Genomic DNA, 14,186 nt, shown 5'->3' on the forward strand with positions numbered 1-14,186 from the left:
CCTGTCGCTAAGGGGAGAGAGCCGGCACCGCCCCCCGGGCCGTTGCCAGGGGGTGGGGCCTGTCGCTAAGGGGAGAGAGCCGGCACCGCCCCCCGGGCCGTTGCCAGGGGGTGGGGCCTGTCATTACGAGGAGCTGCTGGTACCGCCCCCCGGGCCGTTGCCAGGGGGTGGGGCCTGTCACTAAGGGGGTGTGTCCAAAGGGACGCTGGCCATGCCCCTGGAACCATCACCACGGGCAGGGCCTCTTGCTATGGAGGGTGGGGCCAGGCAGCACCAGCAACACCCCCAGGCTGTCACCAGGGGGTGGGGCCTGTTGCTAACTGGGGGTGCTGGGGAGCACAGGAGCACGGCCCCACCCCCCGAGGGCCCTTGCCAGGGGGCGGGGCCTGTCGCAAAGGTGGGTGGGCCAGGTGGGTCAGCCATCAGACCGCCTGCCCGCCCATCGCCGGGGGCGGGGCCCGTTGCTAAGAGCGTGGCAAGGAGTATCCGCACCACCCTCACCGGGCTATCGCAAGGGGTCAGGACCTGTCGCTAAGGGCTGCGCCTACTCGGTTCCGCCGCCCACGGTGCCGTCACCAGGTAGCGGGGGGGGGGGGGGTGTCACTAAGTGGCGTGGAGAAGTGAGCGCGGCGAAATGTCGCTACAGCCCGTGCACGGCTGCTGGCTGCAGTACCGCGGTTTGGTCGCACGGTGGCAGCAGCGAGCTAAAAGGTCAGCACTGCGCATGCGCGGCTGCCCACCTGCAGTACGCGCGTTTGGGCGCTCGGTGGAAGTAGGGGGCAGAAAATAAAGCGCCACGGCGCACACGGAACGGCCCGGCTGCAGTACCGGGATCTGCTTGCACGGTGGCAGCACCGACCAGCGGAAAAAACCTCCATCGGGAACGGGCGGCTCCCCGTCTGCAGTACGCGATTATGCTCGATCAGTGACTGCCGCGAGCGGGGAAGGGGCGAGGGGGGAAATCTCCACCAGGGCAGCGCAGCTCCCGCCTGCGGTAGGGGGGTTTGGTCGCTCGGCGGCAGCAGCGAGCACAGATAAGGTCGCCAGTGCGCCTGCGCCTGTCCCGCTTGCAGTACCAGAGCTCCGTCGGACGGCGGCAGCAGCGAGCAGGGACACAACGTCGCCACTGCGCATGCGTCTGCTCCGAGTGCAGTACCGCAGTTTGGCCGCACGGTGGCAGCAGGGACAGGCCACCGCCCCTGCGCATGCGCGATTCCCGGCTGCCGTAGCCCAGCGCGGCGGCAGCGGCGCGATCTCCGTGACTCCTCTCTGGGGCGAGACCCGCGCCGGCTCCGGGTGGCGTTCGCCGGGATAACGGAACTGCTACTGCGTGCGCAGAGCTCCTGGTTCTCTGCACCTTCCCCACTCCCGCAGCCCCGGCAGTGTCAGTCGTTGCCTCCGCACCGCCCAGCACCAAAGTGCCTCGAGCATTGTAGTCCTTCCGTCTCGACTGCTTTAAAAGTCAGGTGGCCGTTACTGTCCTCCCTCCTGCCCCACTCACCCCCACCCCATGCCCTAGGGAGAAGCAGCACAAACAACCTGGGGAGAAAGGTCCCCTGTCCCACCCCCACACCCCCCCGGAGTAAGCCCCATCAGTTGCTGTAGGCCTGCGGCATCAGGGCTGGGACAGGGAGAGCAGCAAGTCAACAGGTCCTGGAGGGTTAAAGAAGAAAATCCATCAGGGGAACACAGCTGCCCTTCTGAAGGCAGGCTGCCCGGGGTGAGGGGGGCAGCTGTGCGTCGGGGCACAGGGCAGCCAGGCAGACCAGATGCCAGCGGCTGCCCTGCAAAGGAGTTGTGCGCTGCTGAGCCTTGGGCTTCGTTGGCTTGGCAGCGCCTCGCCTCGCCACTGCTCATCCTGCGTAAGCACGAGGCTTCAGCGAGCACAGAACAGGAGGCCAGGGGAAGCGGGGGGGGGGGGGGGGGGATGGATGGATGTCACCGGGGAAAAAGCCATGTGGGGGGGCCATTTTGGGGGAAAGCACTTGGGAGGGCACAGACACACGCAGAGGGAGGGCGGGGGAGGAGGCGGACACTGCCGGACAGGGGCATGTCTGGGCAGACACGCCATGGGGAACATGCATGGGGATGACTGACACCAGGGGGGTCCCCCAGGATAATCCACAACGGGCAACTCACCTGGGCTCACCTGCAGCAGATGATCCGCTCCAGATAACCGACCCGCTCCGGAGAATCCATTCCGGATAAGCCCCAGCAATGCCCTTCAAACTGCCGGTGTTTCACCCCAAATTTTCCCCAATTTGGGGTTTTTGGGGCGGTCGTTTGGTGGTGGTGATTTCTGTTTGGATGGCTTGGCTTTTTTTGTTGTTGGGGTTTTTTGGGGTTTGTTCCTTTGGCTTTTTTTGCTTTTCCATAAGGTAAAAGTTGGGATTGCTTTTCCAAATCGTTCACTTCTGGGTCTCTTTTGGTTTTTGCTCAGGGTGGTTTTTGCTCCTGGTTTTGTGCATGAGAATGGTTAGTGGGGTTCCACACCCCCACCCCCCGCTTTTTTTTTCCTCCTTTCCAGCTGCACAAACCCAGCAGGAGTGGGCTTTCCCAGGAGCCCTAAATTGTTTTCTTTCCCCTAAAACTGTTTGGGTATTTTGTCTGTTTGGGGTTTTCCACCCCCCACTGCAGACCCAGACTCAGGGGCTTTGGGGTGTTTGTCTGCCCTGGCAGCAGCTCCCAGGCTGCCTACAGGCAGCCCCAGAGGGGGAAGTCCCCATTTGGGGGAATCGGCCCCAGATCGGGATGGGAGGAGGAGAACGGGGAAGGGGCAGCATTTGAAAGCGCTTTTGTGCCTTCTGTTGATTGGGGGGTGGGGGTGGGGTGTGTGTCTAATTTTTAAATCCTCTCTATAAACATCTCTATCAACATGGTTTCTTTGCATTTTAAAAACCTTATATAGCATAGACATTTGCACTTGTGTCTACTTACACATCCTTACAGAGTATATCTATATTTTATATATGCTATTTTACATTTACATACAATACCTGTTTAGACTTAGCTATTAAATTTACACTTACACTTATTTAGGCTATTTACACTTACACAGAATATCTATTTACACATACCTGTTTAGACTTCCATATTAACACGTATATAAAACACCTATTTAGACTAGCTATCTGTTTACTTACACTTTGACACTTCAATCTTTTTCGACTTCTCTATTTAGACATCTACTTACAGTTATACCTAGACTTATTTCACTCTATATAACCTCTATTTAGATTACACATCTGCTTAGACTATGTAACACACACTAAGCGTAGATGCTCGCTCTAGTCGGACTTTCTTCTGCTTTGAATTCCTTCATCTATCCTTTTTCTTCATTTTAAACTCCTTTATTTTTTTAATGTAGATATATAGACAGTCGAGTTACTTTTGTGTTTTAAAACCCTGTATCTCGATGTAGAATTTTTGTATCCTGAAATCCGTTATATAATATAGGAGAGATAAGTTCTTATTTTAAAATCCCTTTATACACCTATAAATTAATATTACATTTCAATATATATAAAATAAGAGGTTTTTGTAATAGCCCCCCTGAATTTTCAGGCATTTTGGGGCTGCAACCCCCCTTTTTGGGGGGGAACCCCTACATGACACCCCCACTCACCTGTTCCTCTGATGCATTATCAGCTCCCCCAGTGACACCGGGGCACCCCGCATGACATCATCACACACACACACCCTCCCGCAATTTTATTCACCCCCAAGAAGGGCACTAAACAAGGGAATCTGCTCCAACCTGCAGCTTTAATAGTGCCATTTACAAAGGTACACACACCCCCCACCCCCCAAAAAAGGGGGAGCTCTGCTTAAATCTAAAAGGTGGGGCAGCCCCCCAAACAGCTGCAGCCCCTCCAGCCCCTGTCTGCAGGCTGGCGGCTGCCCCACGGCGGAGCGGGAGCGTGCCAGAGGACAGTGTCACGTCTCTCTCGGGCTCTGCTCAGCCATGCTCCCGCTCTGTTCCCATGCTGGGACGGGCTCCCCGGGGCGACAAACCACCCCGGCCCCTGGGGGCCCCGACTCTCCCCACCAGGCAGCCCTCGCGGCCGCACCTGCGGGGCACCCGCTGGAGACAGAGCCGGGAGCCCCCAGGCAGAGGGATGGCCCCTTACCTTCACCACACTTAACGCCCGGCAGGCAAACCCGGGCCGGGGGGCATCTCTTGAGCATCACGAGGCACTTAGAAGACATCTGAAAAACAGAAATCCCAAACTATATTTCAGCACATTAATAAAATAGCACAGAAGAAAATGGAGGAACTCAGTCAGCACAAGGGATAGGAAGGAAATTGAGCCGCAGCAAGATTCTAGGCAAACGGGTCATGTCAAAACACAACACCTCCTTTAAAAGCTAGAGGGACTGGAACACTTGAAAACGGTATTAAGACTAACTGATACCATTTTGAACAGATTCTTCGCGTAACACTGAACGCTCTGGCTGGTGCTGGAAAACGTCTCATCCCTTCCTTACGGCACCGCTGCGGGGAGATAACCCCGTGAGGCTGCGGGGCAAAGTTGTACCGGAACCGGAACCTCCGCTTACAGATCCACCGCAGCAGCTACAGCCCTCGCCCTGCCGCCGCACGTCTTGCTGCCTGGCTCCATGAAGCCTGAAGCGAAGCGTCAAACTTGAAAGAGTAACGTAAAAAATTAAGAATAAATCTCAGTAATGCACTTTGTGCTGAGAAGGCGGGCGCGTGTTTACGCACATCCAATATGAGCGTCTAGGCTCTGAAAGCTTTCCATTTTCCTTCTGCGTTCATTTAACTCACACAGCCGTTCACACCCGCCATAAGATTATCTATCTCCAAAATACACAGCAGCAACGTGACTGGGGGGTTTTGGCGTGTTATGGAGTCGGGAGGGACGTCCGCCCAGCTGCCCCGCCCAAGAGATGCTGCTGAACTGCCAGGGAAACGCGCATCCAAAGCGAGACTGAAATAAAATACTTAAGAGCGCTCCCTCAAAATACCGGCGGGGAAAAAAGTCCCCCACAACATTCAGTCGCCTCTCATTAAATATTTACAACAAATACCTACCTGCTTAAGTACACCTAACAAATCGTACCCTACATCTGCTTGGCAGTTACAGCTGAAACAGCGCAAGTCACGTCGTAAATCAGACAATGTTAGCTTTTTTTAAACTTTCATTTATGACAGAAGAGATCCCCAATATGGTTTTACTTTTTGGGGGAAAAAAAAAATACCACAACAAAAAACCACACAAATCAAATCCCCAGTGTTGCAATACATGGGGCTACCAAGAAGGACCGGCAGATATGCTAATGCATTTGGCTGTACCGAAGCATGCAGGGGAACCGTATTTTATGGTATCTCGACTGTTACAACTGAGAACCCAAGCACTACCAATGCCATCAACATTTGGATTATGTGCTGTGCTTGGATCTCCGCAAGGACCATTGATTTTTTTATCTTTAAAAAAAAACGCAATACTTTGCAAGTCTTGTGCTGATGAGTTCTACTGACAAAGACATTGTCTCTAAGATGCACTCTGATGGCAAGTTCATAGAATGCAACCTCACTGAATAAGAAATATCTCCATTTTTCAAAATCTCTTCCTAACAAAAGTCACACTGCGGGGCTTTCAGATGGGCCAGATTATGAATCCTTTCACAACAAGAAACACACCAGCTAACCAGGATATTCTTGCAGTGGCCAGGTGCCTCTTCATCACGTAAAAAAAAAAAACAAAACACCAAGGCCAGCAATAAGTATCACACGGGTCAACACAGATCTCTTCCAGAGCACCCCCCTCATCAAAAGGAACTCGCCCATCGGCTCACCTGCTATGCACAGATTCCAGCATCACACCCCACTTCCATCATCACTTGTGGCACCAAATGTATCAACACACAGTAAACTACCGTTACGCTCGTGAGAAATCACCGCCCCGTGACTTCCTCATTACTACCCAGCTCGCTTCTAATGCTCATACGCCGTTCCAAAGATGGCCCACGTGTTACCTACAAAACTGAAGAGCTCGACGACGGACCACAGCATTCTCTGGTCTCAGATGCTGGCCGCTGCCCCACCTTCTCAGACCTCTCATAGGCATGCGGCAGCACCACTCCGAGCCTGCCAGCGGCACCTGCAAAAAGCCAAGCGAAAAGGCACCTCCTGAGATGCTGCCCGATGCCACAGCCTGCCCGCACCGATCCCCGTCTCGCACTCCTTTCCCTCGACAGCCTCTTGAGCATCACAAGACACTTAGAAGACATCTGAAAAACAGCAATCCCAAGCTGTATTTTGTCTTCAGTATGCTTACGACCAGCAGGCAAACCTGAGCTGGGGGGGTATCCGTTGAACATCACAAGACACCTACAAGACATCTGAAAAACACAAATCCCAAACTACATTTTAGCATATTGAAAGAATAGCACAGAAGAAAATGCCGGAATTCAGTGAGAATAAGGGGTAGGAAGTAAATTGAGCCAGAGTATTCTAGGTAAACAGGTCAGCTCTAAGTACAACACATCCTTTAAAAGCTAGTGTGATTTGAACAGATAAATGTAGTATTAAGACTAATTGATACCATTTTGAACAGATTCTTCACATAAAACTAAACACTCCTGCTGGTGTCAGAAGAAGTCCCATCCATTCCTTACAGCACTGCTGCGGTGAGATAACCCTGTGAGGCTGCAGGATAAGGGTGTACCATAATCAGAGTCTACACTTACAGATCCGCCATAACAGCCACAGCACTTTCCCTGCTGCACATCTTGCTTACTTGGTCAATAAAGCCAAAAATGAAGTGTCAAACTTTAAAGAGTAAACAACAAAACTAAACAACAAAATAAAGTAAACAACAAAACAAAAGTAAACTTTAAAAAATAAACAACAAATCTCAGTAGTTCAGTCTATGCTAAAAAGGTGTGCGTGTGTTTATACACATTCAATAAAAATACCTAAGCTATAAAAACATACCATTTTCCTTTTGCAATAATTTAACTTGCACAGTTGTTAACGCACACCATTAGATTATCTACCTCTAAAATAGCAGTAACTTGACTAAGGGGCTTTTGCACGTTATGGAGTCAGGAGGGACATCCGCCCAGCTGCCCTGCCCAAGAGATGCTGCTGAACTGCCAGGGAAATGCACCATTGAAAGCGAGACAGAAATAATGTACTTTACAACAGTCCCTCAAAATATCACGGACAAAAGACCCCAAAATATTCAGTCGCCTCTCTCATTAAATACCTAACTGCTTAAATACACCTAATAAATCATATACTATAGCTATTCGGCAGTTACAGTTTAAAGAATGCAAATCAGTTTGTAAATCATCAATTTCACCTTTTTTTAAACTTTCATTTATGATTAAAAAAAAAAATAAATCAGTGACATAAGAGCTCCCCCATGTGGTTTTACTTTGGTGGCAGGGGAATCATATCTGCAGTTGTACAATACATAAGGCTACCAAAAAGGACTGGCCGATTTGCTAATGTATTTGCTTGTACTGAAGCACACAGAGGAACATATTTTATGATACCTCGACTGTTACAACTGAGAAACAAAGACCAGCAATGCCATCAACTTTTGGAAGATGTGCTGCACTTGGGTCTTTGGAAGGAAATTGACTTTTTTTTTTTTTTTCCAAGGGAGTGATAAGTCTTCTGAGGACTGAAAGTCTTGTGATGAGTGAAAAGGCTGATGACTTCTACTGCAAAGTACACCATATCTCTGAAGACTCGCTCTGATGGAAGTTTATAAAATGCAACTTCTTTGAATGAGAAAGATTTCCATTCTGAAAAATCACTTTCCAACTGAATCAAAAATTGCACACTGTAGGTTAATGAAGAAGTACACTACTGAAGCAGTAACTCACCAAAACCACATCAGGACTCACCGTCACTAGTTACAAGGCTGCTAATGCTTCTTGGGAAAGCCTGGAAAACATGCTGAAGCGACGCCAATTTGTCCTATCTTGTCCACATCTCCTCTTTGACCTTGATTACTTTTTAGACGCTAGTATCTCAGTAAGGTTGAGTCCTACCATAAGGTATTTAAACAACTTATTGAATGAAAAAGCATAAAGCTTTTATCATGATGTTGTAGTTTAACCTGGCAGGCAGCTAAACACCACAAAGCTGCTCGCTCACCCCCTCCACCCCTAGTGGGATGGGGGAGATGATCTGAAGGGCAAAAGTAAGGAAACTTGTGGGTTAAGAACACTTTAATAATTAAAATAATAATAATAAATTTTAATGAAAAGGAAAACAAGGGGGGAGGGGGACAGAGGGGGAAACAGGACAAAAGCCAGGAAAAACAAGCGATGCAACCACTCACCACCTGCCAACCGACACCCAGCCTGTCCCTGAGCAGCAATTGCTCCTCCCCAGCCAGCTCCCCATGGTTTACATACTGAGCACGATGTCATATGGCATGGAATATCCCTTTGGCCAGTTGGAGTCCGCTATCTTGGCTGTGCCCTCTCCCAGCTTCTTGTGCACCTAGCAGATCATGGGCAGCTGAAAAGTCCTTAACTAGTGTAAGCATTACTTAGCAACAACTAAAACATCAGTGTGTTATCAACATCATTCTCATACTAAATCCAAAACACAGCATTGTACCAGCTACTAGAAAGAACATTAACCCTATCCCAGCCGAAACCAGGCCACGTGAAAACAAAGTCTCTTTCTTCTAAACATCTGAACTCTTACTAACAGTTTCTTTCCTCTTTTAGTACAAAATTATTTTCACAGTATCATTTAATAGTAAGCACACAGAAACAGACGACTGTAAAAGTCACATCCTAGCTCAAATGGAATCCAATACGTGGCATCAGTAGCAAGGCTTGCTAAAGCCTTAAGGCCACAAACTGGGAACTTTCACTTAGATATGCTGACCGTACACTGAACGTTTACTTAGCTACGTGAAGGAAAGCCCCGAAACCAGTGCAAACCAGACAAGGTAGCCACAACCTTCAGCAGAAGCTGCATCCATTAAGATAAGAAAAGGAATGTCCTGCCTGGAGACAGAGAAAGGATCCAATCAGGAAAAAGGAGACCCCAGACCCAAATATTGCTATTGGACCGAACCATCGGGTGAGGGGAGGGGAACTTAGATTGTAAGGGTATAATCACCCAGAGATTCCTTTTTTCCTGGTCCCTCTCCAGGGTTACCCACCTCAAGCTGCTCTTCACTGCTGTATCACTCAAGAAATTTGCCTGGCATACATCGTGTTGAGACTGTGCTTCAGGGAAACCCAGGGTCGAGCCTGAGAGGAGAAAAAGTGCCCAAGAGGGAGTGTGTGTGAGCAAGGAGTCGAAAAGGGGTACCCGTCAGCTCAGTGGAGCTGCCTGCTGCAAAGGGACTCCGGTCCTAGCAGTTAAGTCTCAGGTGGCATCTGTCCAACTCCCTGAATGGCATGTGAATGCTCAGGCTGCAGCTTCTCTTTTAACATGATTACGCTTTCAGGGGGAGAAAACAAATGGAGGGAAGTAAGCTTTGCACAGGCATAACACGCTCCAGAACAGACCTTTTTAGTATTTGTGTTAAAATATTTCATAGAAAAACTATAGAAAGAGAGTTGGTACATTCTTAATGTTAACTTTAAAGTCCATACTACAAATACCTTAGGGAAAATGCAGGCACACATCGCATACATACCTTGTACTGCAGACCACTATGGATTCTTTCCATCTGTCTCGTACTTTCATGGCAGAAAAAGGGTGACTATAGTGAAATGGTGGCAGCTGACATTCTGCTGAGAGAGGAAAAATCCCTTTAGCATAAAGCTGGGTAGGAATCTAAAGCTTCCTTTTTTTTGTGAAGGCTTGTTAAGACTACAACTGAGTGGAAGAAAAAGTATTTTGCGTCATCTTTGTTACAGTTCTTGATACAGGCCACCAGACCTTTTGCATTTTTTTTAAATGACCATGCCTTTTTTTGACTCCTTGGCAGATTTATTTTCACTAGAACTCACTTTCATAGATACACACAGGTGAGAGGCAGGGAGATCTCCATACATTGTCTCGAGCCTAACTAAGTATAGCCTAGATTTCCTCACCCTATATGCCCCAAGTTGAATGTTTTTCTTAAAGTGCACAGCAACCCATCTGTCCTTGTGAACTACCTCCTTACAAAAAAGGAATGATTTTTTTCAGGCCATTTCATCAAACAGTCAAGATCTTTTAAAACTGCAGTTATGCCACCAAGCCTGCTTGGGGTCCTTCCTAGCTTTTGACTGTCCTCACATTTAACAGGCACACGCTCTATTCCATCTCCAATCAGCAAAAACACGGCACGCTCTCACACTCGGAGCACAACCCAACGGATGTCCATCCACACCTTGCTGTTTTGCTGAGGAGCCACTGAGCATCCCTGTAAGCACAGCTGCATGCACAAGACCAGTTTTACCTACATGGAGTTATTGATTTCAATGACTGTAGTTTCTGAAGCTTTAAAATGACAGCTCTGTCTTGACACTTTGCCACAGGAGAAATGATCCATAACTAGAACTCTACAAAAATGCAGTAACAGAAATTGCAAACCCACAGCAGCAACAGCTTCAGGCACATTTAGACCAGGAACAAGGGAGAAAAATAAAACAGCTTCATCACATGCACAGGAAAGCAGCAGAGAAAAGAGTCAGCATTCATAGCCGTTATGGAAAGCAGGCATTTGCCTTCCATTCCTAAACATATTTTAGGTCTAAATATTGCAACATTACTATGGCAACATTGAGAGTAGGGAACAAAAGCCCTGCCACTGGACATGCCATTGACTGATGCTATTTGTGTAGCAGGACACACAGACAGAGGGACATGTTTTGCCACACACAACCCTGAATTCCCTGAAAATGTATGTTTACCAAAAATAGCCATTTGGAACATAATGCCAAACATTTGGCCATAAGACTTTGACTTCTTTGATGCACAAATTTTTGAGAACTTGCTAATTGCTTCCTGTTGTTGTTGTTGTTCTTCCTTCAGAAATTCTACTTGTAGCCAAGTTATTCAATACTGGTTCAAGCATTTATCTTCCTGGCATTACCAGCATATTTACACAGGCAAATAACTTAGCTGCTCTTCTGAAATCATCCAAATGAAAATTACAGCCATGTAAGAGGAGTGAAAGATAAGAAAAGGACATGTCAGGCAGCATTAGAGTTCTGCAGGCTACTACTAGTTAACATCGCACTCTTTAAAAAAAAAAAAGACAAAAAACCTAACCAAACAAAAACAAACAAAAACCACAACCCCACAAAAAACCAAACCAAACCATGATCTTGTATCTTGTTTCTTTTGGAGCTCACCCTGTCTCAGCATATTGTCTTATCAGAGCATGAAGTGCAGATGATCTGTATCCCAATGACATTTGCATGCAATAAATACATGTTCAGAAATAGTCCAGATCTGTAAGACTGGTGTAATTTTTACGGTTTTAATAACCATAACTCAATTCTATTGGCTGACACATTTGTGAGGAAACTAATTAACTTTTAAACGTAGCATCTCCTTGGGGAAAAAAAAATGTGTTAAAGACTGAAAAAAATTATGAGTCAGAGCTCCCAACCATGATGGAGCAGTGGGGAAATTAATGAAAGTGAAGACAAACAGCAGCTACATTAAGTGAAATTTGTCTTTAATTCTAATCATGTACTTCAGAGACTTTCCAAGTCTGCAGCTGAATCCTATGAATAACTAGCCCCTTCTTTGAAGGGCAAACTTTTTTTTACGTGAAAGTCCTAGACTGAAGGCTCCACGGAACAGAATGTGGACGGAGCCACAGGACAACATGCCATCAACACTAATGAAAAACAAACAAACAAAAATCTATTAAAAGTCAAGTTTAAACACCAGTTTCCGTCATATTTATTTCTCATTTTCTAGCACCTAGATGCCAGTAACTATACTGATGCCACAGATCACTAGAAATTTAGTTATGCCTATGAAAATAAAAGGCTATTTCCAACTTACCCATAAAATTAGTATGAACAAACAGAAGAGAAACACTTGACCCTAAAGAAGGTAACAGGCAGCTCTTAATTCATCACAGACAAAAGTTCATTATTTTACCTGAAAGGAAAACATTTGTAACAACCAAGGGACTAACTCAGGAATGAGGCAGGTTCTGTCGACTGCAATTTTTCATCAGCTTTTCTGCACTGGCAGCAAATTTGCCTTTTCTCTGCATTTGATGTGGACTACCTGTAGCATCCTTGAACTCACAAATGTTTCTCCCCACTCCCCCAGCCCCATATGTGCTATTACCTGAGCAGCAAGTGGAATCAGCCGTGCAGGATTTTCTTCACGATACAGATACACTCCTTTCCCTCGACAGCCTCCCACCCGGCCTACGTCACTTCCAGGTGCCGTGTTCAGCTCACCCGCCATCCGTAACACCCAAACGACACGCGTTGCTTATAACTTCACCAGCAACACAACAACTCAGAAAAGAGCTGCTACTTCAGCCCCACCAGTCACCACTTGCCTTGCTCGACTTGCCTCCGGTGCCCCGATCACGCTTTGCTCCTTGCTACGCTACTTCAAACCCCAAACAAAAGACAAATGCAAGGAGCAACGGAGTCATAGAGCCATCGGTCACATCTTCCCTCTATATACACCACACACCACCTCACCCGCTTACATCGGTCCCCTCAGTTCCCCTCCGTCGCCCTGCACGACTCATCCCTCGGCATCTCCAAAACCAATACCAAACAATTCGCCTGGTTGCACAGCAGTACCTTAACAGTTCCTGAAGACCGACTATAACCTGCCATTAAAACAAACAGATGACATCAAACATGAAGCCCTAGGCACGTACAAGCTTGAACACCTTGCAGATGTAATCTGCTCAGCTGAACTCTAGCTGCCTCTCCCAGATAGCTACGGTCACGGCCTCCGAGCCCACAAAATGTCACGGTGATTACGGTCCTTGCCCGCTGAGGAGGGCCACTCAATCCGAGATGACGGTACAACCTTTCCCCCAACAGCCTTGGCACAGCAACAGATGAACCCTAAGCTCTCCTCGCTGTGCCACCTACCCGACTCTACAGGGCCAGCAAGGCGGTCCGAGACAAACTCAAACGCACACACCAACGCTATGAGAAACGCTACAAACTGCGCGCCTCCGAGACGAGAGAACGCTCTCGGCAAACACAGAGACAACTGGACAGAAGAGCTCGTCCAGCAACAAGACCTGCAGAACCCTGACAGTGACGCAAGGAGGCCCTAACACGATCCAAGAAGATTAGAAGAGCGTCAGGGCCCGTGACAAGAAGTTCCTCTCAAAACTGAGAGGGAGGAGGCACAAGAAGCCCAGCTACAAGACCTAAGACTGTAAGGATGCAGGAAAGAAATCACGCTCCCTGAAAACGGACAGCGACAGAGCAGAGCTGTTCACGCATCTGGGAACGATGCCGCAGACGACAACTGCCCAGAGACAACTCAAACACCAGAGCGATCCACACTTTAAACTGAAACGCAAAAAAAGAAGCACCCGATGGGCGCCAGCCCCACAATTAGAACCTTGCCAGCCCCTAGGGATAGCGCTGTGCTCCTGAGAGCAAAGAGAACAAAGTCACCAGCCCCATGAGCCTCCTCACTGCGACCCAGCTCACCTGAAATGCTCCTCAAACAGCCTTCAGTCGCATCTTCCCTTTAATCCTGCACACGGACCCGCCGCCTTAGTGTGCTCTACTCAGCTCTGCTCTATCACCCTGCACAGCTCCACCTTCATCCTCTGCAAGTACAGCATGATAGAACAAGTCACCTGGACACACAGCAACAGCTTAACCATTCCACAGGTCTTGCTTCCACGTAGGAATACCATCTAGAGCCCAACTACTGCATGCCATTAAAGGAAATACCTTCAATCAAATGTTAAGCCCCACGCACGTACAAGCTTGAACAGCTGAGAGATGCCCTCTGCTCAGCTAGCACTCTAGCTGCCTCTCCCAGACGGCTACGGTCATCCCCTCAGACCCACAAAACGCCCCGGAAATTACCGTCCTCGCCCGCTGCCAACGGCCACTTGCTCCGACGAGGGTTGTACGGGCGTTGCCAAAACAGTCTATGCATATTAACATTAACCATATACTCTTATTGCTATTTTTTCACCTGCTCTACCATTGCTACACCCCCAGGCGGAGGAGCAGCTCTGACACAGGCATCGACGTGCACGGACCGACACTGCTCACAAATA

The 14,186-nt window shown here is 48.3% G+C and overlaps 1 long non-coding RNA gene across 5 annotated transcripts; it reads right to left on the reverse strand.

Annotated features, from left to right (window-relative positions):
• Window positions 1-2,802: 2,802 nt before the first annotated feature.
• On the reverse strand, window positions 2,803-12,614 carry LOC135315310 (uncharacterized). 5 transcript variants are annotated; one of them, XR_010374743.1, is made up of 3 exons: window positions 11,960-12,614; window positions 9,648-9,744; window positions 2,803-9,255 (listed from the first exon to the last, which is right to left on the reverse strand). It is a non-coding gene; the product is annotated as an uncharacterized LOC135315310 (long non-coding RNA). The 5 variants fall into 5 exon arrangements; XR_010374744.1 differs by having other exon boundaries at window positions 2,803-9,006; window positions 9,165-9,744; XR_010374745.1 differs by having other exon boundaries at window positions 2,803-9,741; window positions 12,254-12,614.
• Window positions 12,615-14,186: the final 1,572 nt, after the last annotated feature.

This window comes from Phalacrocorax carbo, chromosome 11 (genome assembly GCF_963921805.1).
Source record: "Phalacrocorax carbo chromosome 11, bPhaCar2.1, whole genome shotgun sequence".
NCBI classification, from domain to species: domain Eukaryota; kingdom Metazoa; phylum Chordata; class Aves; order Suliformes; family Phalacrocoracidae; genus Phalacrocorax; species Phalacrocorax carbo.